This window comes from Prunus dulcis, chromosome 2, assembly GCF_902201215.1.
Source record: "Prunus dulcis chromosome 2, ALMONDv2, whole genome shotgun sequence".
Lineage (NCBI taxonomy): Eukaryota > Viridiplantae > Streptophyta > Magnoliopsida > Rosales > Rosaceae > Prunus > Prunus dulcis.
The window spans coordinates 10,859,542-10,874,595 of NC_047651.1; positions in this window are offsets into that span (position 1 = coordinate 10,859,542).

Below are 15,054 nucleotides of genomic sequence, written 5' to 3' on the forward strand. Positions count from 1 at the left end.
CTTTCTGAAAATTTTGGGCACTGCTGCTAACAATGATGAGGCAATAAATATCGGTTTTTATTATTGAGATGAAGGACATGAGGTCAGTAGGACTGAGCTTTCAGTTACATTTTGAGCTTCGATGGTTAAAGTACAACATAACCACCAGTAATCAGTTGATGGTGTAAAATAGATAAATAAGCTATTTATAGTATTCAGGCCACAGAAAGTTTACCGCAAATTTGAAAAAGTAGAAATCTCGGGAAATTATTGTTTGGCTTTTGTTACATTGCCATGAAGTATTTTAAATGAATGCGTTGAAGCTTAGTTCCATTTTCAAGTTATGTAAATTTAAGGTTAAATTGCAGCAATTGTCTCTACATCGATTTGTTTTTATTTATTTATATACATAGAGGAAAACGATGATTGTATTTATAAATTAGGCACAAATACTATAAGCCACAAGGGCTGGTAAAAATATGAACAAATGGTTAATATAAGGATAGAAGTATAGTAACCACGCATGGTTAATCCATATACATAGAAACACATAGGCAACATCAAGCGCACAAGATGTATCCAGTACTGGCCTCACAAGGCCAAAGAAATTTCGACATAAAGGCTACAAGCTTGAACAAGCCAGACATGAACCGCAATGCATAAAACTACCAATACAACTACAACTATATAGGGATCCATCCTAATAAGAATAAGGCATACATGGGAAAAACTTTCCTAGTGACTTGAGCCAGCTAAAAAGCTAAAATGATCTGGAGAGAATCACTCTCTAAAATAACTTTTCTATAACTTCTCTCAACCACCATAATTTCTCCGAACCTAGTCCAATGACGTTAAGGACAAAAACTAGCAGCTAACTGGCATGACTCTCCTAGACAGACTAAGAACACCCAAAAAACTCAACCAAGTTTATGGAATCATAAGATAAAAAACACCGCTAACTCCAAATAATAATAAAAACTAAAGTAACGTCATCAAAAGGAAAACCAATCGCCGCTAATCTTCCTCAAGACATGACATAGAGAGCGCCACCTAGTTACTTTAGGGCCTCAACGCACCAATGAGCAGTAAATCTACCATGACCAAGCCGCACCTCAAAGAGCAGCCTCACAAGATGAGGCAAAAGCAGAGCGAGCCCAAATATGAGATAATAGATCTGCCAAAAGGATGAGTAAATCGACATAAGTCCACAAAAGTCGAAGAACACTGAAAATTCGAAGGGGTCCGAGGAGAAATTACCCTAGAGTAAAATTAATGTTTTATAAGCATTTTATTGAAGTAGGGTGTAGTGATGGGAAGAGAGGGAGAGGGAAATTACCCTAGAGTAAAATTAATGATGTGATTTGTGATTTGTCAAAATAGACAAAAGACAAACACATTGAATTATACTATTATTGTTTATGACATCCCATATTGCATCATTCTTGGGACTGTAAAAGGGTACAAATCTCTCCGTCACTCTCTCTCTCTCTCTCTCTCTCTCTCTCAGACGCACAAAGAAAAGAAAAAAAACTTAAGAAGAAAAAAAAAAAACAGAGGCCAATTAATCAAGTTTATCGATCCCAAAGCCGTGTCAATCACTCAACTCAAACGTGCAAAATGTCAAACGTCGGGTAGATCAACCAACTTCTTAACCAACAAACAACCATTTAATTACGCAACAAATCAACCCATCAAAAGCTGCCTTAATTATATGATTAATCTAAGTCATCTTCCTTCCTTCAACCCAACTCAAACAAGCAATCATCACACCGACCCCGCATCTACCATCTTCCCCCACACGCAGATCATGCTTTTGAATATAAAAAAAATTACCAATAAGAAACAGCAGGAAGACGAAGAACATGAACCCGAAATGATCAAAATTAAATTAATGAAAAACACTTGATTGAAGAAAGAACATGTACAAACAAAACAAACCAATTGGTTGTGGAGGAATGTAATTCACTCTCATGAACATAGATGAAGGGCATACAAATATATATAATTCAGATCCAATTCTCTGAATATATAACCTGGAAATTCTCTCTTCTTCCCCAACCGACCGGCATGAATTTATCCGCCACCGTGTAATACAAATTATATCAACGTAATTTTTCACGTTTTGGACCATACAAATCTCATATATATAAAACCCAGAAATCAAAAACTATGAAAAAATAAGAAGAAGAAAAACGGTGTAATAATTAATACTCCGTTCCGTTCCCGTTCAATTGAATTGGCACCGGTGGAAGCTTTGTTTATGTACAGGGGCAGCTCCTCTTGACACGAGAATTAATCAAAAAGCTCGATCTGAAAAAGTCCTCGACCTCATCCTGGTTCGCCGTCTCGAAGAATTGCAGCTTCCTCTTGCATGAGGAAGCCGCCCGTCTGGCTGGCTTTCGCGGTGCTGGCGGGCATGTAACAACCGTGGGAATTTTGTGCTCTTTGGATGTTGGCGTGCGGCAGCCGTGAACGACCTCATCGAGAGCATCATGGTCATGGAGAGATAATGGTTGTTGGGCTTTTGGGGTTGAGATTTTGATGGTGAGGAATCTCGGATTTGGGAGGTCTTGGCAGAAGTCTAGACCAGTGGCCATGGTTGAAGATGAAGATGGAGATGGTGAGGAAGAAAAATGGATATATTTTAGAGAGGTGTTTTGGTGTGATGTGGGTTTTTTTTTTTTGTGGGGCTATTATATATTTATGGTTTTGGGCTGGGGAGGGTAAAGGGGGCTCATCACAACGTGTTAAAGAGTGGGAAGGCGTGCGTTTGAAGGTAATACAGCAGAGAGACAAACAAAGAAAGCTCATTGCTGCTTCTTTTATTCTATCTTCTCAGCTACTAGCGCTACAGTTCCCTTTAGGAAAATGACCCCTACCCCCTCCCCTCTCTTCGTGACACGTATAGTCCAGTTAAAAGATTACATGCGTTTCAGAAATAATTGCGGACGGACAAATTTGGACCCGTATAATATCTTTTTGTTTCTATTTTTGAGTGGCTGAGCTGGGAGGAGTGATTATGGGATGTCCTTATGGGTAATAAATTTTGAATTAATAACCAACAAGTATATGCAGGCAGCTTAGAGATGCAGGTGATGAGCTTAGGGTTACCACCATTTCTGTGATGTCAATGTCGATCTTTAATTTCCTTTTTGGGTTGATATTTGGGATTGAAGTTAACATTATTGTAGTTTCCTGTCTATAATTATGAAAGTTTTGGTAATGTGTTAATATCGTAATGAATACTATGAGTTACATACTTGGACCATACATGATACTAATTTGTGCATTAATGTCACATTTACTTATCGGAAAGGGATATGAGAAGAAATAAAGATATTCTAATTCATATTTACTACAAATATATGAGTCCAATTACTTATTACTTACTTTCTCTGCTCCTAAATTTCCCGATTTCTTACTTTTTCATTCCAAATAAGTAAATGTACCAAATAACTGAGGTGAAAGATATGAGGAATGCTAACAACCTTCTCTCTAACTCTCCCATTTTTCCTTATGACATGTGTCACTTTCTTTGCACTTAAAAAAAATGTCATTAATATATCTTACAAACTATCTTTTATTTTTCAAATTTACCTTTATTAAATATAATAAATTTTATGTTTCCTTTAATTTATACAAAAAAATTTAATAACTTTCTTATCACCTTATTTAATAAAAAGAAAACATGAAAGAAAATATCTGTTTTAAATATATATATATGAGTAATAAAGCCCATAATTTTGTTGCACATAACAATTTTGAAAGAAAAACGTCACTTCAAGACCACAACCAAGTAAACAGCAAAAAATTGATATTTTTTCTTATTTAATTTTTTAATAAGGTGGTAAGGAAGTTATGAAGAAAAAAAAATTTAGTTGAAAGAAACATGAAAGTCAATACATATAATAAGGGTAAATTTGGAAAACAAAAGATAGTTTGTATGATGCATTAATGACATAGTTTTAAATGTAAGGAGAATGACACAGCAAAGGGCTCACTAGTGTAGTGGTTTGGAGTATTTACTCACTCAGGCAAGGTCCAAGGTTCGAGTCTTAGCATCCGTGTTGTGTGTGTGAGTTTAATATGCTATCGCCCCTTTCAATAAGAAAGATCCTCAAAAAAAAAAAAAAAAAAAAGAATGATACAAGTAATGTAAAAAAGAGAGAATATCCAAAAGAGAAGATTAGAGGAAAAATTTCTAGCATCGACCGAAGAAAAACAAAGGTACGTATTACGTAATAATTAGAAATTTAATTTAGTTGTACGACAAGCTGTGAGGTTTTATGGCCCACGCCTGGCATGAATCAGATGTCGTTCTCCTTGCTTTTTTGTGTATTTTTTATTTTTATTTTTCGCTTTTGTTTTGGATCGACATATTTAACGTAAATCTTACGTTAATGGCAAAAGGTCGTAATTCTAAAGCTTAAATTATAATCAACTCGCTCTGGAGGAGAGTGCATCCCACACTCAGCCAAAAGTGGGTTGGGCATGATATTCATGTTCATTTTTTGCTTTTTGGCTAACCACACGACATTCATGTTCCATGGTGAGCTTTTTAATAATCCACAATTAAATTTTTTTTTTTCCAAATAGTACCTTTTTTTTTTTCCTTTCAGTTTTTCTATTTCATTTTTTAGAAGAAATAATATTTTATTAAAGACAATTAAGTCGATTCTAAAATATGACATTCGACAGTTTCCTGTATAAAGCGAAATGTACTAACTAAAATGTAACTGCATTTGCAGTGTGAAAAATATGGCCGAAACCATCCCTGAAGACCTTGCAACCGATGTATGACTAACATACTATATTATCTTTTTAACTTCCCAAAAAGAACTTAGATATGAAAAAAAAAAAAAGAAGAAAAAAGAATGATATTAAATTAAGTGGTTTACCAATATAATTTAGGAGTTAAAAAAAATATTCATAATTAACTAAGGTGAATTTGTAAAATTGATGAGTATGGGTTTTTATGATCAAAGACGGACCTACATGTCTAGCCCAAGTGAGTTTTTTTTTTTTAATATTTTTAAATTTTAATTTTATTTATTTATTTTTATAGTTAGTATATAGGTGTGAAAATTTAGCCCAATTCATTTTGAAATCCTAAGTATATATGTTTATACTTAAGATAAATTTTAAAATGTAACGAGTATGTTCAATTAGGGTTGGCATTTCAGACTAAAAAACTGCAAAATCTTTCAAATTTTTGCTGACATAGTGCGGACAGGGAAAGAAAACCAACCGACTAGCTCGATTTTTAAGGACGGACAAACTATTGCCGTTGTCAATGCGATTTGGAAAACTCGTAACCGGCGCCCGCGGTATATTGCACCGACCGACTTATATATAATTGCTTAATTAAGTATATATTTTTAAATTGTACTTATATTAATAATAGCCGTTAGATTAATTTAACAGCTAGGATTTAAGAATTGGGATTAATACTAGCCGTTGGATTGATTTTACTCAACCTCATCTCTCTCACTCTCATATCAAACTTTTCACTCCCCCATTCAAAAAAAAACCTATCCATCATCTTCTCCTCTCCTCTTTGTCGTCTCGCTTGATTATCGCCATCGACAATCGCTCCCTATCAACGAATCTGACCTCTCTCATCATCTCAGTCTCACCTTTCTCTATCTCAGTTCTCATCTCATTTCTATCTCTCTCATCATCTCAGTCTCTCACCCTCTATTCTCATCTCTCAGCCACCACCATCCATCTCAATCACCACCACCACCATATCAAGTTATCAACTCAATTGCCACCTGTTCCTCACCCTCACAGTTTCAATTGCAGGTTTTTAGTGCAGGGTTCCAATTGGGAGTTTTCAATCAAATTTTCTTCTCTTCTCTTCTCTCTCTCTAGTATTGTCGTTGTTAATTGTTGATTGTGGTGGTCATGATTTTAGCTATACCACACCCTCTCGATCGGTATGCGGTTTCGTCATTTTAAGTCAATTGCCGAACCAAAATCGCTCTTATGTTCGATAATGAAATACATCGAAATACAACTTGAAATACATCAAACACGTACAAATAAATATATCTCATTTCAACCAAGGTGGTTGGTGTGAGTGGTTCGGCACTCTCATTCCTTAAGAGAAGGTCAGGGGTTCGACCCCTGCTCTCGTATGGAGTCACCACTTTGGCCAGCACTTTACCACTTACAGGCCGACCCGGTGTGAGCGGGGATTAGTCTGGATTGTGGTTAAGGCTTAAAGGTGCCACCCATAGTTGAGGCCCATTCAGGACCACCTCGTGGTTCAGACCAAAAAAAAAAAAAAAAAAACTCATTTCACTAAGTTTTTATTTTATATATACATATATATATATATATATAATTTCTTAACCATATAAATCAAAGTGAAAGTGGTATGAAATACCTATCTAAATTTGGGGGTGCATTTATTCCAATTTACAGACAACATCTTTATTAGATATCATACAATGCTTACTTATAAAAACAAGAAATTAAAAATAATAAAAAACCATGGCGCTTTTGGCCACCAAATCGTCAACTCTTTCAAATATTTTATTTTTGATGGTGGATGGAACCTACCAATATAAGTAGCTTTTAATGATAATAAAATAATTTTTTGTTGCAAAGGACTCGCTAGTGTAGTGGTTTGGAGTATTTACTCTTTCAGATAAAGTCTTGAGTTCAAGTCTTAACATCTGTGTTGTGTGTATGAGTTTAATATGCTATTTTTCCTTTCAATAAAAAAGATCCTCAAAAAAAAAAAAAAAAAAAAAATTTGTTTTGGGTTTTTAGGTGGCCTCATCTTTGTACAGTGCGTTGTTGGCATGTTGTTCTTTTGTTTTGGCAGACATGTTGGCATGTTGCTCACTCACTTCCACCATGTGCGCGTAGACATGAAGATATATATACACCTAATAAAAACACAGCAAATCTTCTCTCTTTCTCTCTCTCTCAAATGCTCAAAACGGTGCATTTTATATAGATATAAATAATATAGCAGCATAGGATACCACGTAAGAGCCTTCAATACGCTTATCTACCAATACCAAAAGATCTTTCGTACAATAAAAAATCCATCTACCAAATATCTCTCTCTCTCTCTCTCTCATACCATAAAAATAAAAAATAGAAAATAGAAAATAGAAAAATATCGAAATGTTAAATAATAAAATAAAATAAAAGTATGGATTAGCTTACCAAATACCAACCTTTTATGAAATTGCATCTTTCCACGTGAACTGTCCCCTCCCTCTTGATTGGTTTTCACCGTCAATCATTAGCCTATAAACCAAATTTATTTTTTTAATCACATATTTTAACATGCAAAATAATATTCCTTTTCACCACGCACCAGATATTTCCAAAATTTTAATTCATTAAAATAATATGGTTCATGTATCTTAACAATTAAAATTTGGATGAGTTTAGATTCAAAATTTTGTGTTTTTACTGTTGGTTGTTGTAGGGATTATATAAGTTTTTATAGTGCTTTTGTAAACTTTGATTGGTCGAGCGAGTTTTGATTCTACCTCACCGAATATTGCTTGTATAAAAAGAAAGTTGATATTCCTAATAATCACCTCTCGTGTATATATATATATATATAATTATAAATACATTTAATCATTTACAATATACATCTAGGTAAGATAGAGTTAAATCAAGATCAAACCTATGGAAGCTTTATCACCAGACAAAAACATTCCAAATCTGACCTCGTTAATCACCACTTTATTCTTCATGTCAAGGTAAGGATATATGCTTAAGAATTACAGTCTTTATCTCTCCTTTTAATATAGTATTATACCTTTCTATATGTACACATATGTATATATATAGTAATACACCTTTCTATATATATACACTTTTTTTTTTTAAATATATGAAATCAGGGTTCTTTCTTCTATCTAATTATTTTTCGTTTATTTAATTAAAGTTAATTTATTGAGTGCTTTTGACTGGATTAGAATTTAAAACTCAGGTGGTGATTTGTATTTTTCACATTAATGGAGTAGTAATTATTTATAAATTAATAATATATCTATTACTGTCTGCATGCATGAATGATGTATCGATATCTGCTCTCTTGCTTTGCTCAAAACGGGGATATGCGATTTTTTATAAAATGATTTTATCCATGGTTGTCATGTAAAGAAAAACATAGAGAAGAGATAAGTCAACTACTGTCCAAATGATTTTGGAGATCGCTACACCGTGGTTTATGTATTATATTTTCTTTTTTGAAATTGTCTTACTCTCAGTCTATGACGTAGCAAGCTAGTATTTTTCTTTCTGGGAGCGTTTGAGTAAGAAATTCAAAAATTTTGATTTTTCTTAAAAATAAGGAGTTCTAAAATTCATTTTGTATGATTTAAAAATTGTTTATACCCGAATTAAACGACCAATGACCACCCGACACGTGGACAGAATCGACAGCTTCACACTACAGGCCCTTCGGCAGGAACCCTACCGAAACATATACATCTTGATGCTTTTGCCCTTGGACACGTGTCATGCTCACAGTCCGCTCCTACAGTCCCACATCGGAAATTCCAAAATAAGCACACCTCCCAAGGTCTATATAAGGAGACCCCTATTCCCAAAGAAGGGGGGACAGAAAACCAACGGTACGCTACCGCTTGATCTGTAGTCTAATCTTTACTAAATCCGTACTTACTTAAGCATCGGAGAGCCTTCGGCCGGTACCGCACCGGTACCCCAAGGTCTTACCGAACGTTCCCTTTTTGCAGGAACTTGATCTTACGATGACTAACTCCCTTCCAAAGGCACAATATCACTAAGTTGGGCGAACCACGTGTCAAACCACTTTTACGCATCAACAGTTTGGCGCCGTCTGTGGGAATCGAAACAAAAAAAATTGATTAACCCACTATCTCCTAAACACATGGGGACCACTTCGGTACCCACCTTTTTATCAGAGGAAGGGGTGCCGTTCGGAAGGCAAACTGGAGGTAGCCCAGCGCTACCCCCATGCACTCCCTTCGGCAACGCCCCCTCAAACCAAACAACCGCTGAAGCCGAGCTAGTGGTCCAAATCGCGTCCCTGCGGAAGGACATGGCTAGGCTTCAGGAACACAACAACCTTCTGTTGTCCAAAGTGGACGAAACCCAGCAGCTGCTGCACCAGCAGCCCACGCAGAACATCCAGACAACTCACTCTTCCGAGAGTTTGGGAACCCCTCATAGGAGGAGGTACGGAAAGGCAGCGAGGGCAACGCCCGCGCCTTCCAAACAGTTGGTGGTGCCGACACCACGGGATCAACCACATGTCCCTAAGAAAGTCTACACCGATTGCCGACACCGGCTTAATGATCGGGAGGCAGAGAGACAGAGGTCTCCGATCAGGATCAGCGCTCGGCTAAGGGAACCCCGAATGAACGCTTTAGGAGACAAGTCGCCCATCCGGAAGGTCAGAGGACTGGACCCCGCAGAAGAGTCGGCGTCCGAGTACATCCCCTCCAATACGCAACCTTCCACCTACCGTTCGGCACCAACTCAATACTCGGAGGATCACTCTGTGAGCCCGCGACGACGCTCGGAAGACTATGGTTCCGAGGAGATTCCAAGCCGAGATCCTGTTGTCCGACTCCTTTTTCAGAAAGTCCGGAAGATAGAAAACGACAAGGCTCGCTCCCAGGAACCCGAGTGGGGAAAGCTTCGGCCCGGGCCGTTCACGAAACGCATCCGTCGCTCTCGGCAGGATCGGGAAGTGCAGCCCTTGCGCATACCATTCTACACTGGTACCGAAGATCCTTTAACCCACCTTCATTCATTTCAGTCTGCCATCGGATGCAAGGGTCTGAGCGACGAGGGGCAGTGCCTGCTATTCCCATCTTCACTTACCGAGGCAGCCCTGAATTGGTTCTACCGTTTGGAGCCGGAAACGGTAGATTCTTTTGACGAGCTAAAGCAAATATTCCTTAATCACTTCATGATCCAAACGGACCGTCTTTACTCTGCCGACGATCTGTACACGATTCGGCAGAGAGAAGACGAGCCATTGAGAGAGTATGCGGCGCGTTTCAGTCACGAGTACTCGAGGTGTCCGGAAACAGATGATAGGGCAGCCTACGGCGCCTTCAAGAGTGGCCTTCGGTCCTCGCATTTCCGATACCTAGTACACAGCAGCAACTGGCGCACGTATGATGAGCTGATGAAGCAGGCGGCGGTGCACGCCAAGGCCGAGTACTTCAACTCAAAACCAAGCGCTTCGGCACGCCGAGAGGATGCAGAGCCAAGCGCTTATCCGGCGAAGGCGCCATCCTACGAAAGGGCCGACTCATATTCGGCGGGCCATAAGCGGAAAGACAACCGTTCCGATCGAAGAGATCAGCCAAAGAATGGGAAAGGGCGGTATGGTCGCAACGACAACCGAGGACCCCTGCCCAACCGTGACCACGGCAACGAGGTCTTCACCCTGCTGAATACCACGTATGAAACCGTTCTGATGAACGAACAGGAGGTCATACCCAAGCCGAATATTCGAAGACCCAATCGGCAAGACAACCGGGAGACCGGTAAATTCTGCCGATACCATCAGCACAACAGCCACAACACGGAAGATTGTATAAGTCTGAGAAAGATTGTGGAGCGGCTGATCCGAGAGGGGAAACTGGACCAGTATATCGCCCGGCAGCCATCGGCGCCGGTGTCGAACCCTACTCGGCAGATAAACATGATCAGCACTATCAGCGGAGGACCTACCGTTGCGGGGATGAGCCACCGTTTGATGAAACAGTATGTGCGTGCCGCGCAGTTTCCTCAGGTGCTCGGAATAGAGGTGAATCGGTTCCAGGAAATACCAAAAGTTCATTGGGAGCCGATCACATTTTGCCAAGAGGAAGAAGAGGGAATCCTCTATCCCCACGACGACCCGATGATCATCCGAGCTGAAATTGCCGATTACGATGTAGGGCGAGTGCTGATCGATACCGGGAGCTCCGTGAGCGTAATCTTTGCTGAAGCTTTCAGAGAGATGGGAATCAATGACAACCAAGTCGACCGGCAGTTGACACCTCTGTTAAGCTTCTCTGGAGACCTGGTCCAACCGATCGGTAGTGTCAGACTGCCAATTACATTTGGCACGGCGCCGAGAAAAACAACAACGTACGATCAGTTCCTCATCGTCGACTGCCCGACGGCATACAACGTTATCGTTGGCCGAACGGCACTGACGAGGATCAAGGCGCATCTTTCGCCCCACATGCTGTTGATGAAGTTCCCAACCCCGAACGGCACGGGGGCAATCCGGGGAAATCAGTTGAGCGCGCGGACTTGCTACGCTACGGCGCTCAAGGCAACCTCGTTCAAACTCCCCAACGAGACCATGACGGTGCAGGGTTTACCGAACGGTACTGGACCGGTTGACGACCCTAGAGATGAATCTCCCACCCCTCACACACAACCTGCCGAAGAATTGGAGACCATAACCTTGAGCGATGAGCAGCCCGATCGACAGGTTAGAATCGGCACTAGACTCACTGCGAACCTCCGAACGCAATTCATAGACTTCTTGCGGCACCATTCGGAAGTTTTCGCGTGGTCTTACGAGGACATGCCCGGCATCGCCCCGGACGTGATTAGCCATAAACTCACCATCTCCTCCGCTTATAAGCCCGTAAGGCAGAAGCGCCGATCATACGATGCCGAACGGTACGAAGCGATGCGCACGGAGGTCGAAAAACTCCAAACCATCGGCTTCATCCGGGAGGCAACATATCCGGTATGGCTGGCAAATTCCGTCATGGTAAGAAAGTCCACAGGCGGGTGGCGAATGTGCCAAGACTATACCGATCTCAACAAAGCCTGCCCGAAGGACAGCTTTCCGTTGCCACGGATAGACCAGCTCGTGGATGCCACTGCCGGCCACGAACTGCTGAGCTTTATGGATGCCTACTCCGGCTATAACCAGATATTCATGCACCCTCCCGACAGCGAACATACCGCATTCATAACGGACAAAGGGTTGTACTGTTATAATGTCATGCCGTTCGGTCTGAAGAACGCAGGGGCAACTTATCAAAGGCTCGTCAACAAAATCTTCGCCGGTTACATCGGCAACATCATGGAGGTTTATGTTGACGACATGTTGGTAAAAAGCAGAACTGCCGAAGATCACCTGCAGAACTTATCGATCATGTTCGGCATACTAAAAGACTACAGGATGAGGCTGAACCCGAAGAAATGCGCCTTCGGTGTATCTTCCGGGAAATTCCTCGGATTCATGATCAGTCAGAGGGGGATTGAGGCGAATCCCGAGAAAATAAAGGCAATCATCGATATGGAGAGGCCGAAGACGACGAAGGACATTCAGAGCCTTACCGGACGCGTGGCCGCCCTGACCCGCTTCATATCGAAGGCTACCGATAAATGTGTACCGTTCTTCAAAGCCTTGAAAGGGGGCAAACGGGATATCACATGGACTGCCGAATGCGATAACGCATTTCAAGACTTGAAGAACTACATGAGCAAAGCCCCTTTGTGTCAAAACCGCTGCCTGGAGAAATTCTCTACCTATACCTTTCGGTATCCGGAACTGCCGTCAGCTCGGTATTGATTCGGAAACCAGAGAAGGCAGAGTTACCAATTTTCTATGTCAGCAAGGCACTCCAGAGTGCTGAACTTCGGTATCCCACCATTAGAGCAGCTGGCTCTAGCCCTTGTTGTCTCGGCACGAAGACTTCGGCCATACTTCCAGGCACACGGGATCAAAGTCCTGACCAACCAACCCCTCCGGCAAGTTCTCCAGAAACCAGAAATTTCGGGCCGATTGATCAAATGGGCGATCGAACTCGGGGAATTCGACATACAGTTCGTTCCGAGGCCCGCGGAGAAGGGCCAGGCTGTTGCCGATTTTATCTCCGAGCTTACCCCAGCAACAGTACAACCGACATCTGAGGCGATTACCGAGACCATCTTGCCGGATCAACCAGGCGCCGAACGCCTCGACACATCAACTCCCGTCTGGGGTTTGCACGTCGATGGCTCGGCAAACCAGCAAGGATGCGGAGCGGGCTTGGTGCTGACAACACCGGACGGACTCAAGATCGAGTACGCCCTCCGATTCGACTTCCGGACATCCAACAATGAAGCGGAATACGAAGCCCTCTTGGCCGGCCTTCGGTTAGCCAAGAGCATGAATGCAAAGCAAATCCGAATTCACAGCGACTCCCAGCTCATTGTGAACCAGGTAACGGCAGACTTCGCCGCCAAGGATGCCTCCATGTACGCCTACCTTTCAACCGCCCATCAGCTACTCCGAAGTTTCCAAGCATACGAGATCAAACAGATCCCCAGAGGCGAAAACAGCCATGCCGATGCTTTGGCAAGACTCGCTTCGGCGATAAACGACAAAGTCGGAAGAAAGGTACCGTGGAGATCCTTGCCCAACCGAGCACGGTAACCTCCGAAGCGTGTGCCGTACGGTATGAGGATACATGGATGTCTCCCATCTACTTATACCTGACGAACGGCACCCTTCCTGAGGATAAAGCCCAGGCCCGGAAGCTAAGATACCGATCGGCAAGATACACAGTCATCAACGATGTGCTCTACAAACGTGGCTACACCACCCCGTATCTCAAATGTCTTACGGCAGAGCAGGGGGACTACGTCCTTCGGGAAATTCATAACGGTGTATGTGGCGACCATTCCGGGTCCCGATCCCTCGCCTACAAAGTCTTTCGGCAGGGATACTTTTGGCCAACCATGCATCAGGACGCCAATACACTGGTGAAGAAGTGTGACAAATGCCAGCGCTTCGGTAACGTCCCACATATCCCTGCTGAACCTCTCACACCGATTGTAAGTCCTTGGCCTTTCGCACAATGGGGACTGGACCTGATTGGCCCAATGCCGCAAGGCAAGGGGCAGGTAAAATATGCAGTGGTTGCCGTTGACTACTTCACCAAATGGGTAGAAGCCGAACCTCTTGCAACCATAACGGCAGCAAAGATTGAAGATTTCGTCTGGACTCACATTTGTTGCCGATTCGGTATCCCATATGCTATCATTACCGATAACGGCAGGCAATTCGATTCGGAACTCTTCAGACAATTTTGCACCCGTTTGAAAATCAACTTGTTTTTTGCATCACCAGCCCATCCCCAGTCGAACGGTCAGGTCGAAGCAATAAACAAAATAGTGAAGAAACTGCTGAAACGGCAGCTGGACAAGGCAAAGGGAGCCTGGCCGGAAAAGCTTCCCGAAGCACTGTGGGCCATTCGAACGTCTTACCGAACGTCCACTGGAGAAACCCCTTTTTCTCTGGCTTTTGGATCGGAAGCGGTGGTACCCGTGGAAATCGGCGAACCTTCCTACCGAACGGAAACCTTCGCACCGAAGCAGAACGAAGAGGCCATGTCTCTAAGCCTTGACCTACTCGAGGAGCACCGAGCACAGGCCAACCTTCGGAATGAAGCCTACAAACAGCGTGTGTCTCGGTATTACGACTCTAGGGTCAGACCCCGCTCTTTCCGAATCGGGGACTGGGTCATGCGCAAGGTATCGCTTGCGACGAAGGATACCACGGAAGGAACCCTCGGACCTTCCTGGGAAGGACCTTATGAAGTCATCGGTATCCTTCGCTCGGGAACCTACCGATTGAGAGGCTCCAACGGCAAGGCCCTCGGCCATCCTTGGAACGTAGAACATCTCAAGTATTACTACAAGTGACCTAGCCTACGGCAGGTTGGAATTATAATTACACAATGTACTTGTTCTACTGGAATTAATCGAAAGCCCTTGGCACTATTACTTTAGCCTCCCTTTAATTACCATTTTTGCCCACGGCAACTAACTGTTAATATCCTACGGCATTCTAAACTAGCCTACGGCAATGAATGACCGTTCAAATTTTTATCCTACGGCATTTTAAACATCCAACAGCGTCCTTATTAGCCTACGGTAATAAGTGACTTTTAATTCGATGATTGGCGATCTATCGGCAATTAGCCCACGGCAATTAGCAATTATAACGCACTCACACGAGTTAAAATGGCAAACTTAAATTAAAGGTTGAATTAAAAAGGGCAAAATTAAATTAAAAGATGCCCTCGGCATCAATGT